General features: G+C 46.2%; 1 protein-coding gene across 3 annotated transcripts in view; it reads left to right on the top strand.

The window, feature by feature from the left end:
- The first annotated feature begins 2,862 nt into the window (after window positions 1-2,862).
- ABAT (4-aminobutyrate aminotransferase) overlaps window positions 2,863-23,793 on the top strand; it is a 49,515-nt gene continuing 28,584 nt past the window's right edge. The window contains exon 1 of one of the 3 annotated variants that reach the window (XM_059484067.1): window positions 2,863-2,951. The gene's annotated coding sequence lies outside the window, so the exon portion shown is untranslated. Of the gene's footprint in view, window positions 2,952-10,357; window positions 10,414-17,237; window positions 17,509-23,793 lie in introns of those variants that run through there. The other 2 variants (XM_059484068.1, XM_059484066.1) reach the window with 2 other exon arrangements.

The raw sequence follows: 23,793 nt of genomic DNA, 5'->3' as shown, positions 1-23,793 counted from the left end.
ATTTTTTCTGAGATTTCTACTTACTGAGCTTATTTTATGTTCTAGTTTTATATTTTCCCTTTTCATGGTGTTGGTTATAGCAATTTTGCAATTCCCAGAAAAACTAATTGTAAGTGTAGTTTTCCATTGGATCAATGAGACATAATCCATCTACTCCTGTGATCAGCCAGGGCCACCAGTGGGGATCTGTTGCTGGGGTATAAAGGAAGAGCAGAGCAGCTGTTTTGATAGCAATGGATATCTGGGTTCACACTGGAGTTATGTGTAACTGTGCTCCCAGTGTGGCAGTGCAGGGTGTGTTAGCAAAGCTGATTTTCCTCAGTCCTGTGCCTGAAACCACATTACCCAGTCAGACTGGCACGAGTGTGACAGCCAAAGGCTGCTGGTGGTTTTAAAGACAGTTACTGGTGCTGAGTGTTGGGTACAGGAAACTGAAGTGTGCTTCTGAAAAGTGGGTGCTGCATTCCTGTCTGCTTGTTATGGCATGGCAAGGAAAGCTGCCTGTCTCATAAGCCTGCAGTGATTTTTCAATCTGCAAGTAAATTGAGAACTATTCACTTAGTGAATAGCTAAATAACTTGTCTTTAAAATGCAGTTCACCTCCTGAGTGTGATCATGGCATTTGTAAGCTGAGCACTTTGGAGGTTCAAGTGAAGTAGGATTTGAAAATGAGCTCCTTCTTGCTGCCAGGCTGTCGTGCTGTGACACAGGTCGAGAGGTTTGTGCTCTTTTACAGACTCATCTTGACCCTGACCTTCTGTGTGTCCTTTGCATCTGTGCTGGAAGTTGATGCATTAACAGAATAAAGCTTCCTCTTGAGAAATGTCTGCCTCCTCAAGGTGCCAGCAGTGCAGTCAGCTGTGTCAGTACAGCACATTGCCTCAGAGAAAGTTTCCCCCAGCAGATGGCACATGGAATTTCTTTAATACCAGCACCTAAAGGCAGTAACAAAATATCTACATATATATATATATATATATGTGTGTATGTGTGTTTATTTACACATTTCCCAGGCCAGCCCCACTGGTGTGAGCAAAAAAGATGCGAAGGAACATCCCTAGCTTGTGAGCAAGCTGAGTGTATTCTCTAAGCTTTTTGAGCAAATATTCAAATGGGATACTCATCAGATAGTAAGATATGCAAAATGTTAATAATAATTAGAAGTAACATAATTTCTGCCTGAAAGTTAAATAAAAATGCATATAATAAATTAGGCAAGAAAGTTGACAGGGAATTAGACAAGATAGCAGTAAACTTTACTTTTTTCATGCTCTGTTCTTGTTCTATGGGATACCAGTAGCAGGTTTACATTGTAGCATGATCAGAAGGGGCACCAAGAAATTATCTGAAATTATTTGTTCTGTATGCCTCTCAAAGCAGAATCATATTAATCTGAGAATCTTGCTAAGTGTTTGTTATCAAAGGCTCTCATCACAGAGATCCTGTATCTGTTCTAGTGCTTCCTTGTCCTTTATGATACAAATAGCTGACTGCCATCTGAATGGCTCAACTGCCGCCTCTCTTGTGATTTTGGGCCATTAAATCTTTCTTACTGGAACAGACTGACAGACATGAGGATTCTGGGCAGGGTGAGTGGAAATGAGGAGGCATAGATGGCCTGGCCTCCAGTGGTGTGTGCAGGGACAGAAGGATCCTGTAACAGCCTCTGCAAATTGATGGTGCTGCAGCACAGAAGAACAGCTCTGGCCTCTCAGAGCCTGCAGCGTTCCTGCCTCGCTTGTGTCCTCTCCATCTCTCCTCTCTGGTGGCCTTCAGCTGCTCTGCCGCAATTGCTGCTCCAGGATTCTCCCTGGATCCTCCCACGGAGGTCATTGAGGGGTGAGTATGACAGCTCCCATCTCTCGTGTGCATCCCTTATGAGCGCTTCCCTTTTACCTTCTTGAGTGCGTCCCTTATGAGTCCCAGCTCTGAGAAGTCACCTGGACAGGGAGAGGGTCCCCGTGTGCTGCTCACAGGAGAGGGACGGAGGTGACATTTCTCTTATTGGCCTTTTGTAGCCAGGTCTTAGGCTTTGAAGAAAACCAAGGCTGTGAATGAGACATGCATTCTGTAAGATAAGAGTCCAGGTAGGGTTCGACATGCTTGCCATAGGTTATATTGTGGATGAGATACATGATAATATTTATTACTGGGCTGGAGCTTCAGGGGCAGCATTGTGCCTAATGGTGTAGCAGAGCCAAGCAGCAACTGAGCAGAAGAGCTCGGTATGGGATTTGGGCTGCTTCAGTCCACTACTGTCCACAACAAAAACGTGTTTTGTCTAGGTCAGTCTTAAATGCTGGTGAAGATTTGGGTTTTAAGTTCAGAGTTTGACATAACACTAAGTTTAATTTGAATTTCTAATCACAGATAGAAGACCAAAAGACTTTCTCAGTTGCTGCCTTTGCTAAATTAAGTACGTCCCAAGTAGCAATAAGGAAAGGACAGTGGATCTTCGTGGAGCTGTAACAGTGCAGGCACAGACTCCCAGCGCGGTCAGCTAAGAGGCTCCGCTGCGCTTCTCGCGGGTGCGCGATGGATGGAGGAACCAGGCTCCGCTGCACGGCGGCTCCCGGAGCAGGGGGCGCGGGCAGGCGGAGCAGGGGAGGCGGGGAGGAAGAGGAAGGAGGGCGGGCAGGGAGAGGAAGGAGGGCGGGTAGCCCTGGCCGAGGGACGCGGCCGCTCCGAGCCCCGCCGCCCCGGCCCCGCCATCCCTGAGGGTCCGGCCGGCCCCGCCCCTCCCGACGGGGGCGAGCCCCGGCCGCGCTCTCCCATTGGCCGCGGCGGGCGCGGGGCCGCGGGCCGCGGCGCTGATTGGCTGCGGCGCGCGGGGCGGGCGGGGCGCGGCGGGGCCGGTAGGACGCGGCCGGCCGAGCGCAGCGCAGCGCACCCAGCGCAGCCCGGCGCGGCCGCCGCAGGACCCGCGCAGCCTGCACAGCCCGCACCTCCCGGTGAGCGCCCGAGCCCCGCGGGGCCGCGGACGGGCCGCTGCCTTCACCGCCCGCCGCTCCCGCCCGGCAGCGGGACTCCCTGCGGGGCCCCTGTCCATCCCCGCGGGCGGCGGTGCTCGCGTTGCCGGGGCAGCCGCGCGTCCCCCGCCGCTCCCCGGTGCCCTTCCGCCGGCTCCCCGGCCCGGCGCACCCTGCGGACAACGGGCCGCGATCGCAGGGCATCCGCCGGCGGGCGGGGGTCGCGGGGCCGGTGCCGTGCTGCCCGCTCGGGGGCCCTGCCCTGCCCTGCCGGACCCGGGCGGATCCCGGCGGGGCCCGGTGCGCTCCCCGTGGGGAAACGAGGGGCCGGGAGGGTTCGTGGTTCCCCGCGCGTTCGGCCGCGGCGGGCGGCAGGGTTGGGATGCTCCGTGCCCCGGCACGGACCCGCGGCGGGCGGGGGGGCCCGGCACGGACCCGCGGCGGGGAAGGGGGAAAGGGAACCGGAGGGCACCGAAGAGAGCGGCCGCGTACCGGGGGGAGAACGGCGGTGCCTTTGCGGGGAGGGCGCCCTGGCTGAGGTGCTGCAGGCAGCTGAGTAATGGTGTTGGTGGAGGCCTGGTGCTGCACTTAGCTGGGGTTCAGCCGGGCTTTTCAGTTTCCTGTTTTCCATCTGGTGCTGGCGATGCAAAACCCAAGCAGGAGCCAAACCTCACGCTTTGGTTCGATACATCCTTAGCATCACTTCCCTTGCAGTGCTTAAAGTGGCGCGGGGCTCTTCAGCCAGAGCTTTGCCCCTGCCTGGTTTGTGCCTCTGTGGTTCTCCATCTCTGTTTATTTCATAAGGAAATGATATACAAAGAAACTGAACTACAGTGGGAGGTTTCCAAGTAATTTTGTAATCAGTAATGAAGGTTCAGGCTTACAAATACTGGATTTTGCCCTACAGTTCAAAGGCACAGTTGATGGATATGGGCTCTTAAAAGGGTCTTTGCTCTTACAGTTTGAAATAAGGAATTTGGTAAAGGTTGAAAGCCAACTGGTGTAAAAGGAGGGTAGTAGTATGGTTACCTTCTGGAAGCTCTGCAGTAAGGAAATTACCTATGGAATCCTGTTATAATTGGGTTATTCTGTTATAAATTGAATTAGCAATTTTGCAGTGCTTGCTGCACTGTTTTTTTGTTGTAATTGTCTTTTCTGTAGTGTCAGTATTGGGCAAATTCTGTCTGGGGGCAGTTTGTCTTCTCTGACTGGAGTTACAAATGCAGACTTGGAGGTCAGTGTTTCAAATGCAGGATCACAGCTCACCATACTGAAGCACAGTGTATGCAAAGAAGGGTAACATCTGGATTTTGTAGTGTTTCTCATCTGTAGTGTTTAAAGCACTCATCAAACATCACTGGTCTGGCTGTATAGATGGGAAAGCTGTTATTTTATATTGTAATTTTTATTATATGCTGGGTAGCCTTGTGGACTGGGAATCAGTGCTCAGGTCTTCTGTGCCTGCAGTGTGTGTGTGGCTTGTCCTGGACACCCCAAGTGCAGAGGACAGTGATTCAGAGATCTGCAGATAAATGAGGACCTGAGTCAGTACATGTGTGGTGCTATCAGACAAGCTCACCTCTTGCAAATTTCGTGTGGGAAAATGTGATAAAACTGTTTTATTAGTCTTTCATTAGGCCTGTAGTCTTCTGAGGGATGACAGCCTCAGAGGCGTACTGTACAGTGAGGTGTCTTGTGCATCCAAACACAAAGTAAAGTCAAATAAGTGGATAAAATTGGATATTTATACCCAGAGGCAGTAAGCAGGCACAGCATGCAAATAAACACCAAGCAAATCAGTAGGTGTCCTGCTGGCAGCTGTGCTGTCGTTGGGAAAGGAGAACATCCTGATCCGGTTTTTTTCAGAAGCAGGGAGGAATTCAGATTCTTGCCTGCCATGTCTGTGTTCATTCCAACCATCTCTTGGGGGTCAAACCAGCAGCTTGGGGTTCTCAGGTGGTTTCCCTTGCCCTGTGTGCGTGGTTTGATGCTTAGCAGCCAAGTCTGAGAGCAATTTATCCAGTGCCTTCCTTGCCCCCGGGCACGCTGGGCAGCAGCCCAGCTCTATCTCTCTGCCTGTGTGGGCAGGTGCAGCTGCACAGGCACCACTCCTGCCCTGGCAGTGCAGAGTCTCCCTCTGGGGCTGTGTTTTGAGGGTTGGGCCTCAATTAAAACAGCTCAGATCTTGTCATGATGTACCTGTGCTGCTGCTTAGCCTTGTAATTTCAGGAATTATTAGAATTCACAGGATTAGAGTTCACAGCTCTAAGGCAAATTGGATCTGGTTCTTGGCTTACAAGCTCTGTTTCATGGATTCTAGGATTGAGAGTCCATTCCAGAAACACTGCTAAATTTTTTTGTGTGTTTCAATTACAAATTAAATTCCTTTCTTACCCAAATGGAAGCAGCTTGTGGAAGTGCCTCAGGAGAGAAGGCTGTTGAGTGGCAGTGTGTGTAGGTGCTGTATGAACAGGGTGGCACTCACTGCCGTATCTATTGTAAAGATACAACTGGATTGCATCTTTACATCTTGCTGGATTGGCTGTATACCAAAAACTTTAAATCTAATGGGGACTCTGAACTTGGATGAATCTCCTTTGCTTTTGGCTTTGCCTTTGTCAGAAGGAGCAGGGAGGAGAATAGATTTTGAGTAATTCTCAGATTTCACGTAAGACCTTTCTCATTTTTGTTTTCAAATACATTTTTGTTCCTCCTTGTATGTTGCACCTTGTCCATCTGTGTGCACCAATTTTGTTCAAGCAGGCTTTTCCAGTAGTGCCTGTTCTTCTTTTGCAGTTCTTTTTAAGCTCTTAAGAGTTTTTCAGGCATAGTGATAAGTCTGAATCTAACAGTGAGGTATCTTATGTCAATTGGAAGAATAAGGAACACGAAAGAGCTGGGTTCCATCAGAAGGAAAGCAGCTGGTGCTGGTGTGTAGGGAGCTGTGAAAGTACAGGTAAGTAATGCAAAAATGACACACCAGGAGCAGTGAAGCTTAAAGACCAAGAATCCACTACACAGGTAATTATCACTGTGGGCCCATTGCCTGTGGAAGGGTGGATGTGCTTTAAAAGTTATGTAACAGATTTATCTTTCCAGAGGCTGAAAACACCCTATTCTTCTTAGAGATGGATCTGCTTTCAAGTTTTTCTTTATGTATAGAAGAGGTTGCCTTAGGGGTCAGAGCTGCTACCAACTAAAAGTAGATAATTCTTTCAGCCACTGTTTTGTGGCTTGAAAACCACCTCTGTCCCCTCTTAGTTTTCTGAATGTTGTGATCATGGTCCTGTTGCCTGAAATGACAGCTATGGCCCAGGAAAACAGAGAAAGTGATGTTTTCATAGCCATATGGTGTTTGTGCAAAAATAGCAGTATTCTGGGGGTTTTCCAAAACAAGCAAAGTGTCTAAAACAGAGAATATTGTTATAAACTATTTCTGTGGCTTTCTGATCTGTGGGAGTAAGGTTCTCTAGTGTATCCTTGTATGAGATTGTTTGTCTTTCACAAATTATTTGACTCTTCATTTCCACATTTAGCCAGTATTAGAAATTCAGCAGAAGAATGAGGTAGGAACCTTGCTTAAGTGGTGCAGCTCTTGGCTGTGTGAAGAAGCAGCTTGTATCTCTTGCTGCCCAGTAGAGGTGCATCTACTTGCAGCAGGGAGAATATTTTTGGAGGGTATGATTTTTCTTGTTGGAAAGAAATCCCACTTTTTGCAGCATGGAGTTTAGTTGGCTTTTCCTAGTTTGTGCATTTGGAGAATTTTGAATTTTGTGTGTGACAGCTTCTACAGCCATAAATTCTGTTGTGGAAATGGATGCATGTCCTAGCAAGGGCTGGACAGTCATGGAATGATTTTGTGGCTCCAGCAAGGAGCTGATCTCGTGAAGGGCGAGGGTTGGGCACCTGCAGTGTCCAGCACACAGGTCTGCCCTAGTGATGCACTCAACTTTTATAAAATAAAAGCTGTGCTGTCCTGTTTGATGTGAGAAAGCACCAAAGTCACTCAGCTAAAAGTACTGCCTTTAGTAAGTGAATGCTGTCAGCTTGAAGAAATGTGAACTTTGTTTTTCACACTTAATTCCCCTTTGTAATGTCTTCTGCCATTATTTCAGTGAACCTCTCCCAGTTTTTATGCAGGAGATAAAGAATTTGTGTAATAAGTGCTTGTGTTGTCAATCAAACTCCTGCTTGGGGCTCTGGCTGAAAGGCAGTGTGCTGTAGAATTTCTCTGGCAAGGTGCAAGGCACTTTGAAGGCAATAAAGCTTCAGACTTGGTGAGTTTCCCATTTACATTTTGTAATTTTCCTGAAATGCAGTTGGCATTGGCAGGGAGTGTTTACCTTCTTGTGACTCTTGGGAAACCTGGCAGTTTAAACACTGACATCTAGTTCTGCTGGTGTTCCTGGGGGATGTTCTGCAAAAAGTCAGCATGTCTCAAATACACTCCAGGTGACAGAATGAAGTGCCAAACTTACTGGTTTAGCTGTGTAGGTGTAATTCTGGGAGTAGAAAAGACTTCTAAACCTATCTTCAGCTTTCCCTTATCTCAAACACTTAAAAATAGACCTTACTCCAGCAGGAATTTCCCTTGCTGTCTCCAAACAAAGTTCACTTTTAATTTTACAAATGAAAATACATTGCTTTGCAGCTGTTCTGCCTATATATAATTTTGTTTTACTTAGAAAATTTTTAGCCATGGCATCAAAATGCCTGAAGTTTGAAACCTGGTGAGTTCAAGTACCTTGAAAATTGTCTGGATAACAGAGAAATTGGGCAATCCTGACCTGGCACCTGCTGGAATACAGTGATCCAATTTAACCCTGGCCTGCTTGGGTTGTGCCAATGTGCCTTTTCCAGGGTGTGGGCAGCTGGTGGAACCCAGACTGTTGTGGGAGTGCATCCCTGGGATGTCCTCCCAGGCAGAATCTGTTCCTTTTCTCAGGAGGGGGCTGCTGTTGTGGGAGAAGCCTGTACATGCCTCCTTTGGCTTCTGGTGCATTTGTATTCTGTGCTGGCTCCCTTGGGGTGCCTTTGCTGGGTCAGTGGGAGCTTTGGGTTCAGGTTCCTGTGTCCGTGTGCTCTCTGTTCCCCACAGACCATGTCACTGTGCTGGCTGTATGGGCCGTGTTTGGGACCATGGGTAATCCTGGAATTGGGATCAGAGCTTCTCTCATGCATTTCCTTTCATCTCTTCTGCCATCTGCACGTCAGGAACACCACATTTCCTCTCCTTCCAGCCTGCCCACAGTGTCAGTGCTCTCTCCATTTCCACTGCTCTTCCAGCCCTTGCATTTATGGTGTCTCAGACCTGTTTTAAGAGCTTTTAGCCCTACCTGTCAGCTCTAAAAACAGATGCTTCTGCCTAGAGGACCATTATATCTCTGCAGGAGGCATGGCAGAACATGCACTGTCCTGCTGGGGCAAGGAGCTCTGTGTGGAGAGGGAAGCTGGCAGGGATGGGGTGAGCTGAGGGGAGCAGTGGGAGAGGTGTTGCCCTGCCTGTGGTACAGTGGACAGCTCAGCCTGGATACACAGCCTGCCTGGGGGTGGAATGGTTACAGGAATCATGGAAAAATGTTACCCAAGAGTGTGGATTGCCAGCATGAGGTTTTCTTACTAGTTGTTTGTTGGGGTGTTTGTTTTGTTCAGGGCTTTTTTTTTTCCTACCCTCCCCTTGTAACCTTGGTTTCATCACTGGTTTCTCACAGAACAGAACAGAGAGAAGACACATAAATTAGTGATGATGTTTTTGTGGTGTCCTATTTCTGATGTTTGGCTCAATTTTAAAGCATCCAGATTCCATCAGTAAGCCTTGCACAGGGCAGCAAGTTCCTCTTAGAAATTTCTAACCCAGTGCTGGCTGATTTCATGGTGGCTTTGTTGGCTGTACTCTCAATATAAATCACCCCTTCCTCTTCCTCTTTCCTCCCAGCAAATGAACAACCCTACAGACTTTTTTCACAGGAGATACCACGCAAATGAACAACCCTACAGACTTTTTCACAGGAGATACCACCTCCTGCCCTTCCAGGCCTTTCCCTTTCTGAATGAGGTCATGCAGGAATACAGGTTGCAGAAGCCACTGAGGAAAACAGGAAATGAAAATTAGTTAGCTGGAAAAGGAAAGAATAATACCCCTCATTTGTATTTGTAACTCATCAAGCTCAATTTTGATTAAAGACTTTGAACATCACCACAGCATGCCAATTTTGGCTTCCTCTTTTAGTGAAGGATGAAATGCGGAGGTTTTTGGCAGCTTCTCTTGACAACAAACACAACTGAAATCAGCTCACATGTTTTAATTGGTCTGGCACTACTACAGAAGTGGGCATCAGTAACATAAATACAATGAAAATTAAGTATTTTAAATAAACTTGGTGTAACCTGATAGCAGTGATATTTTCTGTTTGTATTATGTTTCCTCTCAGTTTGTCTGTCAGGTTCCTTCTCAAATAATGGGAGCCAGCCATCTTGTTCTTCTCTGTTTAATCTCTTTCCACATCTCTCAGGAATTACACTTTTTTTTGCAAGGTTCTTGCTTCATATTGATGTTGTGATGTTCACAAAAAAAATTAGGACACTGGGAGCAAGATGGAGATAGTAAGTTTGTACTGAAGCATTATTAACAGCTCTCACTGTATATATCTGATTATATAAATGATTGCCTCAGTGGGAATTAGAGAACATGACAGGTAAAAAAGCTGTTAGAAACCAAACCAAACTGCTCTGGAAAGATTTCAGGCATAAGATCTTTATGGCAACAGGCCAGAGGGTAATCCTGCCACAGGGGACTGTGGCCAGGCTGAAAGCCACGACTTCTGCATCCTTAACAGCTGCATCTCATCAGGCAAAACTGAGCACACTGAGACTCCTGTGGCAGGTGTGAGGGATGGGATTTACCTGTATGGACTGAGCTGTGAGTGTGAGGGATGGGATTTACCTGTATGGAACATGCTGCAGGTGTGAGGGATGGGATTTACCTGCATGGACTGAGCTGTGGGTGTGAGGGATGGGATTTACCTGTATGAGCTCAGCTCCAGGTGTGAGGGATGGGATTTACCTGTATGAGCTCAGCTCCAGGTGTGAGGGATGGGATTTACCTGCAAGGACCATGCTGTGGGTGTGAGGGATGGGATTTACGTTTATATGGACTGAGCTGCAGGTGTGAGGGATGGGATTTACCTGTATGGACTGAGCTGTGGGTGTGAGGGATGGGATTTACCTGCATGGACTGAGGTGCCATTCCCTATCATGTTCTCTCCTGTCAGCTCCAGTATAAAGCAAGCCCTGTTTTTTGCTCCACAGTTATTGCTGCAATGCAGCTTCCTGGAGAGAGAAATAGGATTACACAATCAGAGTGTGCTGGTGGAGGTAGGAAAGCAGAGGATGAGCTGGGCTCGGATGAACTCCACATTCCTTGTTTGCAGGGTGGTTTTGCCAGGTAATGGATCTACAGGGGAGCAGATCTTTGTTTGTTGTGTGGTTTGGGCACTGGGTGTTGGAAGGGGCTGCTGGAATATGAGATGCTCCTGCCTTGGCTGTTGTGAGCAGCAGCTGAAGCAAAGCACAGAGAGAGCTGGTTTGTGTTACAAGGGGAGGGAGCAGAGGCAAGTGGAGACAATGACAAGCAGTGCAAGGGGCTGGATTCATGTTATAGGGCCTTTACTGATTGCAGCAATCTGTGCATTGCAGTAACTATCACTGACAAATCTTGTGCTTTTCTTCTTATAATAATGAAATTCAAATGCCATTTCCTTTTAGCAGTAACAGGAGACTGCTTGCCTAATTTATCATCAGTATTTTTTTTTTCCTTCGGCCAAGAAGGTGATTAGAAAACACCTCTTGTTTCTGATGCAGGCTGTAGGATTCCTGCTGTTCATTTACCCATAAAAATTGGACCATTACTGATTGTGTATCAGTTTAGATTTTGTTGTTTTGCTTCTCTGTAGATTTTGTCCTAGTAGGATTTGGTTCAATCAAAATGAATTTTAGGACAGACTGTGGCCATGGGTAGGTGATGCTTCAACAGGGAGTCAGCTGTGGTGGCTCCTCAGGGTGGACTTCTTGTTCTTCACACTGCTTGGTTGTTTCCTTTAGCTGGCTTGCTCTGAGCTGAACTTGTGACATCACTGGACACCAGAAGGGTTTGCTGATTTTTCTTCCTCAAATTAGGAATCTCCCTGGTGTGGATGGGAGACTGAGTAATGGGAGTAGGAAAGCTAGCTCAAAGTGAGGCTCTTCAGAAAAGAAGCTCAGAAGGTGCTACTACTCTGAAAACCCAAGGCTGGTTGCATCATTTTGGGATGCAACACTTGCATAAAGTATCCTTTTTATCCCAAAAAATATGCAGAGAAAATGAGTTTCCAGAATGATGTGATAAATGTTAGCAAATGGCTCGCAGCTTCTCTTTTGTTGTTCCAAATGGGAAAGAGAAGAGAAAGGAGCTGTTTGTTATATCTGGTCAAAATCCACATGCAGCCTTGCATAACTGATCCTCTGCTCGGCCTGGTGGAGCAAGATTAGCAGGCTTGCAGCCACATTCCTCTCATCTCTTGTGAAACTGCAGCCTCTGGATATCGGTGATTTATTGCCACTGGTTAACAGCAGAGGGGGAGAAGGGGCAGCTTGAGATGATACTGACACTAACAAAGCATGTGATGGATCTACTGTGAAGAATTACCTGATTACTGATAAATCCTGCAGTTGCATCCATTTGGTGAAACCCTGATTTTATGAAGGAGAAGAGAAATTTGGTATTGTTCTTTTCCTGACCTTCTGTGACAGTGCCCTCTTGAGAGAGGTTAAGTACCAGTGAGGGCAGCACTGTGAAGGGAACCTCCCTGTCCCATTGTGCTAATGATGCCCTTATTTTTTAAGCTATCCTTAGGAAGATAAACATCTCCCACAAAAAGTTTTTGTTAAATAAATAAACAAGAGGTTCAACCTAACTACTATTCCATACTGATTGTACTCCTGATTTGATTTGTTATCCTGGATTTTCCCACTGTACATGCAGCCTCTCTTAACATCACAGTAATACAAGGCATCCTTCATTAGTTTCTTGATTCTGGGTCGCTCTTCTCTTACCCCCGCAAGTAAACTGGACTTGCTTGAGCTGTATTAAAATTTCTATAAAGATTTGTCCAAATCTTTATGGAAGTTTTCCCAAAACTGATTAACTTTTAAACTACCTGAATGTGGTACATAAAATGTCCACTTGGATGTGCCAGGCTGAAGAGCAGAGCCCAATTTCTTGTGAGTGTCAGTGCTACCATGAGAGCTGAGGGTGCAGTAGAGATATACCTTGATGAGCCTTCACCAGTGAGTTGAGCCATTAGCACACTTAGTAAGCTCCAGTTTATCTCCTCAAATTCCTTTGCAGGTATTTAGTACCTGTGTGATAATGCAGCAGATTCATTAGTTTGGTTAAACAGGCAATATATAAGGAGTGAATAAGCACAGCTCATGCAGCGGCCTTGTGGATTTTTCCCTAGTGGGTAACTTTCAGGTTTTGATCACCAGAGACTCTTCCAGTTCCCAGTTTTTCTACCTTGCCTTTAATTCAGCAGAGTTCTTTGGCTCATTCCCAACTCTAGTTTTGTGAATGGGCCCAGAGAAGTAAAAGGGACCACTAGAGAAACATGTATCTTGCTGAATCAGATTGGCACTAGTTTCTCTCTCCATCTGGAGCCCAAAAATAACGTTCTAAACATACTAGGGAATTTAGTAACAGAGTCTTTTTAACACTGTGTACTTATCTGTGTTTCCTGAACTGTTTTGAAAACTCCCCAACTGCTGTTCCTTTTTACCTATTGCCTGAATAAACAGGAAATAACAGGACTTTTGAATAGTAAAATTTCATAGTAATTGTGCTTAATTCCTATATTCCTTTCCTTCTGAATGTGAAGTTGTCAGGTTTAATGGGAATGAAAGCAGCTGACACCTGAAGAACAGAGGGGTGATCCCCCTGAGCCTGGGTCAGTGGTATTACAGCAGTTACTGATTAGTGAGGAGTGCAGGGGCAGGTCAGCTGTGCCCTGCTCACATGCAACCTCTGACTCTTTCAAGCTCAACATCTGCCCACCAAATGAAATCCCTGCAGTTAGTGGTATTGATTGTGCTGAATTCCACTCTGTTCATGAGCCTTTTAACTTCTTTCACAAAAGAAAAGCTGCCTCTGTGCACTTCCTACCCTACTGGATGTGCTAGGGTAGGAAGCAGGCCTTCTGGCCAGCCACAGGCTGGAAAGCTGCAGTGTGCTGGCTTTCTCACAAAGCTCAGCAATCCCAGTTGTCCTTTTTATTTTGATTTGCCCTTCATGGTAATCCTCTTCGGCCAAACACGATCCTTATCCTACTGCAAATGGTTAGCTCAGATTTTTGTAATTAACTTGGTGTCACCATTAATATAGTCTTACTTTGTTTCCTTCCAACTGTACTGAAATACATTTTAATATATTTTAAGGTGAACCTAGTGATTACTGCTCACAGTACCTAAAAGTTGATCTGACACTCCTGTTTGTGCTACATTCCTTCTCCAAACACAGCAGCCCTTAGGAGAGGCATTGCTTTCCCTCTCCATGCAGGTTGGGGGTCCTGAGACCCTGCTGTTGAGCCTTATGCACCTCTGTTTTTTGAAGGAGGACTAAGACTTGGTGCTGAGTATCCTGCATGCTTTGCTTTCTGCATTGTGATACTGATGTGTTTTGTCCCCATTTCTTGCAGATGTGTGTGACATTTAGGATTTTGACATCTTGTCTCTACCCTGCAGCTGCTGTTTCTGAGCACTGAGTTCTCCTCAAGTAGTGTAGCTGTGTTGTTTGAAATGCTTTGTTTTTCTTAACAAAGTGTAACACTAGATGCTTTCTAGGGTGTGAGGCAGGGGTTAAGGAGGGCTGTAGAGTTGCTTCTGGAGGAATTTACCATCATTTGCAGTGAAATGGGCTGGTAACATAGTAAACATTCCAATATTTTCCATAAAAACAAAACATCTTTGATACTAACCATGTGCTTTTATTTGGTGTTGTGGACCAGCCTGGCCAGAATCTGATCCCTGTTTTGCCTTTTATCATCATTGTGTATTTCAGAAGGATGTTTGTAGCATTGATACAGAGAAATATACTAACAGTTGGTTCTGCTGAAGCTGGAGATTACTTTCTAGCAGTGAAGGATTGTGTACTGAGTGAATCTTCCTTTGACAACTGCAAATCAGAGCAGAACATGAACTTAGTGCACGTGGTTGGCCACATCCTTTCCAATAACAGACTGTTTAAACAGATTTCTTTACCAATGTTCTCTTGATTAAATCAAATGCAAATCCACAGGGTTTTCATTACAGTTCCCACTTTTGTGAACTGCACATTTTTAGTACATCTTAAATAAATTTTTAATAGTTATAGTTGTGTCAAACCAAGTTTTTTGCCCTGCAACAGGACTTAAATAGTCATTGTCATCCTCTTTGTGCATGCAGCCTGCCAGGCAGGGTAATTGTGGGTATGGAGGATGAAAGCAGCCATACAGAGCAACAAGAATTCAGGCTTTACTCCGGAAGAGGCAGTTTGGTGTTAAGGCATTGGATGCAAGGGTTAAAGCTAAAGAAATCCACTACAAATAAAAGTCTACAAGGGAGCTGTTGTCTCTCTGCAGGGTGGGTTTCCAAGTGGTTGGACATAACGTGACTCAGCATGAAGGGGCTCAGTGCTGACTGGAGTCTCTACATGATGGTGCCATATAACTTGTTAGCACTTTGCAGCACCAAGTTCTTCTCATCCAGCATCATTTTGGTTAATGAGTTCAGCCTCACATCATCCAAGGCAACACTCAGCAGAGGCACAAGAACCTCAGTCTCCCTTAGGAGCTGTAATCCTGATTATTACTAGTAATAAATCACTGACACAATGAATTGCTCTTGAGTTCAGTGTTTTATACATGATGAGTCTAAGCACCTATAGCTTTTCTCAGTCCTTGCCCCTCTGCTTTGTGATGGTTAATGCTTTACCTGCATTAACCATCTGTCTGAATAGGATTGTGGCACTTTCTGTGGTAGATTATCTGGCTAACAGGTTAAGTTTAGAGCCACCAGTTTGTTCTAATGACTGGTAACCAGTACAGACCAGTTTAAATATGTTGTTTACAGTCTGTGTGTGTAATTAATAACAGGTTTTAAATTATGAAGAAGGTGAGGAGTGAGGTTCAGTTTTTGCTTTGGAGCAAATCAACTGCTTGTTATGGGACCTATCTTACAAATAACTGCAGTCAGGGCTCCTTTCTTGGCAGCTGCTCACAGTACTCACATGAGATCCCAGACTACAGTCTCCAGCAAAGGAGAAGGCAACCAGAACAGGATTAACCACGTTGGATTCTCTTCCTTGTTGGTGTTAGTGGCATTTTGATTGACAGTTTGTCTGGATGCTGATCAATTGTCCATTTTGTGTAAAGAAGCTCTGGAAAGCAACATGGTGACTTTAAATCTTCTTCTCCCCCATGGGTGTAAATGGGTTGTGCGGATGCTGTTGTTGGTCTGTAAATGGCCTGGGTCAGGTAATGTGTTACAATGGAGACACTGCAGAGTGTGTCTGCTCTGCCTGCATGGCTTTGTCCCTCACTGTTCCTGTGTTAGCCCAGTGACCATCACTGCCTTTGTCCCTCACTGCCCCTGTGTTAGCACAGTGACCATCACTGACTGTCCCTCACTGCCCCTGTGTTAGCACAGTGACCATCACTGACTGTCCCTCACTGCCCCTGTGTTAGCACAGTGACCATCACTGACTGTCCCTTCACTGCCCCTGTGTTAGCACAGTGACCATCACTGACTGTCCCTCACTGTTCCTATGTTAGCACAGTGACCATCACTGCCTTTGTCCCTCACTGTTCCTGTGTTAGCACAGTGACCATCACTGACTGTCCCTCACTGCCCCTGTGTTAGCCCAGTGACCATCACTGCCTTTGTCCCTCACTGTTCCTGTGTTAGCCCAGTGACCATCACTGCCTTTGTCCCTCACTGCCCCTGTGTTAGCACAGTGACCATCACTGACTGTCCCTCACTGTTCCTGTGTTAGCACAGTGACCATCACTGCCTTTGACCCTCATTGTTCCTATGTTAGCACAGTGACCATCACACCACCCACTCTAGCCAAGCCAATGCTGCTGCTGTGGCTGCTCTGAGAGAAGGGGACAGGGAAGGTGATGCTGCAGGAGCAGCACAAACTGGAGTCATGCAGTTTCCAGGACCTTATCTGCCTCCTGTAAGCATTGCATCTTCCATCTTTGTCCCTTGCTGCTGATATCTGTCCTTGCTCTGCTGCCTCAGGCCCTGCCTTGCACCCAGCTCTGCTCGTGCTGAACCAGCAGCACAAGTCTGGGGCTTGCTCTGGCTGGTCCCTCATCTCCCCCTTGCAGACTGGGTGCAGCCCCTCAGTCAGGACCCTGAGCTGAGGAAGCATCCTGCCCAAGGCTTGCATCCCACGGCTGGATGTGGGATGGCTACGGAGCCTAAGGCAGGAGCCGCAGCTGGGGTCTCGTGCCTGGCTCCCTGCTGCACTGCAGCCCTGCCTGTTGGGGGGCACGAGCTCCCCCTCCTCTGCTCTGATCACTGAAGTGGGTAAGTCACCACCTCGCTTGTAATAATTACAGATTTCCTCTGTGATTTTTCACTTGTCTGTTGCCACAGCAACCGTGCAGTGGCTCGGCCGAAACGCTGTCACAGGGATTTAAATCTGAAGCGGCTCAGCCTCTCTGCGTTCTGGCACATCTTCCCTCCTGCCCCCCAGCACCATGGCAACCTGGCCATGGTAGCCCAGCCTGGCCATGGCACCCTGTGCTGCTTTTCCCTGCATCCCTGTGCCTGAAGGGAGGCTGCTGGTGTTCTGTGGGTATCCATGTCCCCCCATTCCCGTCAGGAGCAGCGTGCAGCGGGCGGTGCTGCTGGGATGCTGCTGCCTGCCGTGCTGCCTGTGCACCACCTGGAGGGAATGAGCCAAACCAAGGTTATTTTGTGACACTCCTGTGCCTGGGTGTCACCCTCAGGAGATCTGCAAACCAGAGTAAAAATAAGGGATTTGGGGACAAAACCTGTTCTTCAACTTCCACAGTTGTTGGAAACTATGGAGCCATTTCAAACCTTTACACAGTCTGGCTCTGCCTCTCGGAATTTGTTTTCATAAAGCTGCCAAGGAGGCTTTCGGATGGACTCAGACACCCACAATCCAGAGCCAGACCCTCTCAGGTTTGAGACGAGTCGTGTGCTCCTCTCTGCTGGCTTTGGCTGAGCACAGGCTGTAGCTGCCAGGAGCTGGTGCCATTAACCTTCGTTAAGTGGGGCATCCCCCCAGCTGAGCTGCAGGGCTGCAGCACGGGGCTTCCTCCGGGTGATGCCTGTCCCCGCTGCGCTGGAGGAGCTGGCAGCGATGGCATTCCTCACCAGCACAACCAGCAGCAGCCTGCACTGAAGGCAGGCAGGCTGTGAAGCAGGAGCAGCACTTCCAAGCCAGGAGCTGGCTGTGGGCAGCTTGGAGAGCTGGAGTTTGGATCCGAGCCCTGTAAGTGCCTGTGCCGTGTGCCCGCGGGCGTGGGGTGGGCACAGAGTCTGCCCTGCTGCACCCTCTGTGCCCAGGGGGAGCGTGGGCATTGGGTCTGGGCAGGTGTGGGTGTGTGTGTTGTGCAGGGATAGCTGCTCCTGCTTTGCTTTCTGGACCCTTTATACAAGAAATCTCCTGCGTGGCTCTGCTGTTCGTGTCCTCAGCTGGAATGGGGGTCACCTTGAGAAACCACAGCTCTCGCCCCCGCTTGAGATGTTTCCCTTGGTTTGGTGCAGGCTGGCTCCAGATGAGCTGTTTTATGCCTTATGGCACAGGAAAATAAATTGTACTTTTATTTGGTGCTGTTAATCTATTTTTCTGATCTCTGAGGAGGCAGCAGTAGGATGCTAGGAGTGAAATCTTGCAAGGAATATAACTGAATTTCTTTGGAAATACCACTTGAGGGTATTTTGCAATACTTTAATTTTTTCAAAACTACAAAATGCTTGTGGAGCAACTAAACTGATAAACACGACTGTGCCATAATTTGTTTAATCCGTTGTGAGCTGGGCTGTTTTGGTCTGGGAAATGTGTGGAAATGAACAGGCGTGGTTTGGATATGTTGTTGTCATCTGCATTTAAAATAATGGATTTAAAATATGCTTAAAAGGATGTTTAATATAGGCTTGAAGAGATGTTTCTATATGTACCTCACTAGTAAAGTTCACTGAAATATCAATGTGCAGGTTTTTTCAGGGAGAACTGTAAAGAAATTCCTAAAAGAAATTAGAATTTTTTTAGCTAATGTAAGTTTTCTTGTACTTGTTTTTTATCAGCATTTATGTACCATTATACCATTTGTGTAGGTACTGTTGGCTTTGTATCTGGAACTTGCCCCATTTCTAGCAGATGCTTTTTCAATTCCAGTTTTTGTTTTCCTGAGACAATGCACTTTCACAGGGAAGGTATAGGCATGTCTCATCCCACCTTAGCTGGGCCAACAGTTCTTGGATCAAAAATGAGCTGCTCAGAAGTTTAGTGGGTCACCTGGATCCTAGTGTGATCCTAGCCATAATCACAACATTCCTGCCTTGTTCATTGGTTTAGGGATCAGGAGAGTTTCCTTGGCCCAATATTTTTTGGAGAGAGGGTAAACAGAGACAAAGGCAGAAAGATTTTTTTATTTTAAGAAAAAAGAAAATCATATATTCATATCCAGCCACCAAGCCCTGCTTAGAGGGCACCTGAGGAGGAGAAATTGGACACATGAGTGTTGTGAGACTTTAGACTCCAAATGAGTTTTAAAACTTGATGGAAGGGCTGAAGCTGTTGTGGCTTTGCTGTTGTTTCAGCCCTGTCCTGCGTGCAGGTGCCATGGAGCAGGTAGGGATTGTCATGTCCTGCTGGATACTGGACAGTAATTCCAAGCTGTAGGTGTGAGGTTTTCATCTTGTGCAGTGCAGCTTGGTTTGTGCTTTTGCTGCAGTGCTCACAGCAGACTGACTTGAATGCCAGCTGCATGTGGAGGGAGAGAAGAGCTGTGCAAAAACCCCAGTTTATTATGCTTTTGTGTGCAATATTAGCTGTTTTGTCAGGACTTGAAGGACAAAACCAGTCTCTCCATTTCTGTTCTTCTGAGGCCTCGTGGGACTGTCCAATGTTGGTGTCAATAATAAATAGGCAACCCTGAATAACCAACACTTGAGCTTTACTTGTAACTATGACAACTGTGTCCTTGACAACTTAAGTACAATCATGGAGTTTTCAATTGCATCCTGTTCTACACAAAGATTATTAGAGGCATAAACAGCCTGTCAGCTTGTGAAGTGGTTTTTGGCAAAATCTGTGTGGTGGATACACATTTCCATGTGCAGGTCTGTTGCTGGTGCTCCTGGTGGGAATTCCTGGGTGAGCTCTGCAGGGACAGGCTCTCCAGGCCTTGGGGACAGCCTCGCTTGGCTCTTTTTTGGCTGCTGCCCATGAAATTGGGCCATGTAAGTGTTGAGCTTCAAAGTGCTCAGGGCTCTTTCTGGCTGGGTCCTGCAGACCCAGCCCACCTCTTTCAGAGTGTCCATCTCTGTCCTGACCCTGCTGTGTGAGCTCCATGTTGTGGGGTGCTTGTAACCACCTTCACTTTTGGAGTACAAGGCTGTGGCCTTTGGTTGACCAAGATGGGGGATGAGCAGCTCCTTTTTCTTTGCTGTGCCCTCTCATGAGGATGCTGCCTCTGTACTGTTCCTCTCAAAGATGAGGGTTCCAGTTCTATTTTGTGTTGGGTTTGTATAGATATTTAATGAAAAAATCTAATGTCAGCCTTTTATGAGCACCAGATGTAAATTTTCTTGCAAACTCCTCTTAACAGGATATTTCAATTCTATTCTATTCCCTTTAAGATAACTTTGGCCTAGCTCTGACTGAATTTCTAAATTCGTGGTGTTACTCTTACAAACTTCTCCTGCAAATGCTGCTGTAAGCTAATCCAAATTTGTTTCAGTGGTATACTTTGGGATAAAACCCCAGCAGAAGTAAAAGGACCTGTTTCATTGTGTGCACTCAGGCTTTGATGAATGCTTAATCTATACTGAACTCTTAACTCTGCTCCTGGGAGCAAGTGAACTGCAGTTAAATACACCAGCATGCTGCCAGGCCTCTTTATTTACATTGTTTACTACATTTAAGGGGCTAAAGCAGCAAGTCAGGATTTCTGACATCACCCTGTGCTCTGTCACAGACTGGTTCTTCAGTTGTTTGCTGCTTTGATCTGCTGCATGAGGACTCCCCAAAGCAGGGTGGAGCTGTGCCATTTTCAAACAGCAAGTGCTGTGTTCTTTGGATCATTTTATGCATGATGACATTGCATTACCTGATTCTTCCTCAGATGCAGACTAAGGAAGGACATGATTATGTTTAAGAGATGGCAGCCTTCACTCTCTTCTTGCCCCTACTTATATTTGTTTGTGTGATTGTGGGGCTGTTCCAGACTCAGATCTCCTTGAGCTGTTCACAGAAGTAAAATACCTGAGCTAAATCATCTGTGTCAGTAAAGATGCTTGTTCATGAGCACTACAAACCAGGAGATCTGTGCCTCTTTAACAAGTCCAGGATGGACCTGGGTCCTGCCTGACTTTTCAACATTGTCCTTTTTAGTGACAGCTGACTTGGTTCCTCAATTTGCAGTTCCTCTGCTGTTAAAAGGCAGAAAGAGCAGTGTCAAAGCATGCTGAGCTGTGAAATAAAGAGCCTTGGAGGGGCTCCCTCCTGGCAGCCTGTCTGTGCCAGCTCACCTGGGGGTGCCAGGGCAGGCTGGCTGTGGGAAGGGAGGGTTGGCACTGGGGCACAGTGCTGGTGCTGCCCTGAGCTCTGAGAGGGCTCTGCAGCCTCTGCACCCCCCAGCAGCCCCTGTGCAGCTCACAGTGTGTGAGCCTACTGCTGGGTTCACATCCAGGTGGATCCAAGCAAACGGGACTAAGAGAATAGTTAGAGATGCTTGAAATGTCACAATTAGCACTTAGCATGACTGTACCCTTGCTGTGCAGCCTAGAAGAGTCAAGCAAAGGAAAACAGTAAAAAAAGGAATGAATTTGCATTTCGAATCCTCCCTGCTCCCAAATCCAGTTTTTGGAAGCCTTGTGAAGTAATTGCCCAATGCAGCTTGTGCTGCTGTTTCTAAACCACTTAATTGTTCCTGGTTAAATGGATTTGGAGCAGCTGAGGGCCAGATGAATGTGCCCCCATGAATTTCAAACAGATTTCTGTGTCTTTGGCAGAGTTGCAAGAAAGAGATGCAAATGTGCAGAGCTGACTTCTTCTCCCATCCTGCTGGGTCTCAGTTCTGCCTTTACCTGTGGCCCTCCCCAGAGGATGTTTGCCAGGGCAGGTTCTGTGAGCTGCAGCCTGGCACTCCATGTCATGCTGCATTAGCTTCTCTGCTAGGCAGTGAGATTGCTGCACAGACTCCCATTTTCTCTCTTGTATCAGGATCAAGGCCCCTCTTTCTAAAACTTTTTCCAACGTTTCCCCCCCCAGGAAACACAAGGTCGTTCACTTATGGAAACAATACTTCTTTCTGTGTTCCCAGCAGGCTGCTGCTGCGGAATGACTGCTGTTCTCTCTAATAACTAGTTTTATCTGTCAGAAATAATCTCTTGGTACAGAAATTTAGCAGCTGCTGTTTAAAAAAATACATCTAATTTCACAGCATGCATTAAAAAATCCACATATCCTTATGTTTCATGTATGTGATAAACCGGACTGAGCTTTCTCTTTGAAAATGAAAATAATTTTTCTTACCAGAAGAATGTGGCTGTGACTTAAACACATGCAGTGGCAAACACAGTTTATATAATGCAGAATTACAGACAAAATTATGCAAATGCATTTGGAAAATTAAGGTACTGAGATTCACTTCAGAATAGCACTGATGGCCTGCTCCAGTTCAAACAGCTGCCAGTGGAGGAAAAACGTTTAAGGAAGACTTACGAATCTTTTTCTGGAAGGGTGTCACATCTTTGTATTCGGATGGTCCTTCCCATCCCCTTTCCTGTCAGCTATCTGGAATTGGTGGCAGTGTTTTGGCTGGATTTGGGGATTTGTGTGGCTGCAGTGGCTGTGGAGCAGCAGGGTGATGGAGCGTGCCATCGCTGCGGCTGGGACACGTGCAGGAGCCGATTCTGCTGGATTGCAACCTCTGCTGCTGCTGCTTGCAGTGCTGGATCAGCCTGGGCCACTGGGAGTCGATCAGGAGATGGGTTATGGAGGCAGAATTCAGTTAGTTATTGTGATAACCAAATAATGTGTGCTTAGACTGAGATCCCAATCACATCAGCTGTGAGAGCCTGTGTGCATAATGGAGATGGAAAAGGCGCTGGGTTTAGTTATAGTCACATGTGGTGTTATGTGATTTATTCTGACTCTGGACTAGAAAATGGTAAAACTTTTTATGTAAGAACTGTCAAGGAAAATTAGGGCTAAGCTACTTTATTTTTAAGCCTCATGCAGTATTTTTTTTTTTTACAAAGCCAATATCATTCCCAGTTATATTTTTCAGCCTCTAATGAATACTGCAGTTTAGGTATTAAAGGATTTGAGATAAACAGTAAATATAATTAGAAATAAATAGCATTCTGGAAGCAGAGGTGTAGTTCACCTAGGGAAGGAAGAAGAGAAACCTGGTAGAGCTGTGGAAGGTGTGTTTGATTTGTAGGTGAAGAGGCAAATCATCCTTGTGCAGAAGGAAAGTTGGGCAGCTGGCAACAAAACCCCCATGGGACATCACTGAAGGGTATGAGAACAAGCAGTGAACCTTGGTGGGTTCTTAAGTATGTTTGCACTGTCCTTTTGTGAGTTCCTGTGCTCACCTTTTAACAGCTTCCTAAAGACTAAAAAAGTAACACTTTGTAGAGCAGCTTATGGAGGGAATTGGAGATTGGAGTAATATAGAGCAGATAAACAGCTCTGAGCAGAGCACATCCATCGAGGTGCTGGGCATTTTCTTGTCATTTGGTTTTTGTTAGAGAGTGGTCATGAGATAAGAAATCCATGGTGTTGGGATATTTCTTCACACATTGATTATGCTGAAGTTAGCACAAGTAAAGAATGAAGCTGAGGAAGAAAACATAATGAATTAATTAAACTAATCTTGTCTTATAAATGAAGTTTCTCTTTACTGAAAACAAAATTAACTAGTTTCTTCTGCAGTTGTGACCCAAAGCCTTAGGAAGGCAATCTTGCTTTTCCAGTGTGTGCACAAGTGTTGTGCAAGTGTTTGTTCATCTTGGCACATTGCAAACTACCTTGAATTTTAATTTGAACTAAGTGAAACCAAGTGCTGTGTCAATTGTCTGGGGAGGCACAGGGAATTGGTTTTGTTCCTGACTCTTAATAGATCTGTGAATTTATAAATCTCTGTAGGCAAGAAATTTTTTATTTTCTTTTATATATTTTGAAAAAGCCCACATGTGAAGGAGAACAAATAGTGTTTCACATAAAGACAATACAGAAATTAAATTTCTGATATTTTAATTCTGTGTATGAGATACTTACTGTCATGGTAGTAATAGCTCACTGCTTCCCTGCATCTGGTCATGAACATCTGCTGGCATGTTTTATTGATGGCATAGGACTGATGGAAGCTGTGAACTGTGTTCTCTTTCTGCTGGAAGACCAGCTCTACTCTGAGTGTATTTGTTAAATAGAATTTTTTCCAGGTTTATGGATAATAGTGACATTTTGTCACTTGGACTGCAAGCCTTGGTCCACTGCTGCTCCATGGTCTGCATCCAGCAAGGTGCAAATGCCAGGCAAAGG

The sequence above is a fragment of the Ammospiza nelsoni genome, chromosome 17, assembly GCF_027579445.1.
Source record: "Ammospiza nelsoni isolate bAmmNel1 chromosome 17, bAmmNel1.pri, whole genome shotgun sequence".
Taxonomy (NCBI): Eukaryota; Metazoa; Chordata; class Aves; order Passeriformes; family Passerellidae; genus Ammospiza; species Ammospiza nelsoni.
This window is presented reverse-complemented; position numbering and strand designations above follow the sequence as displayed.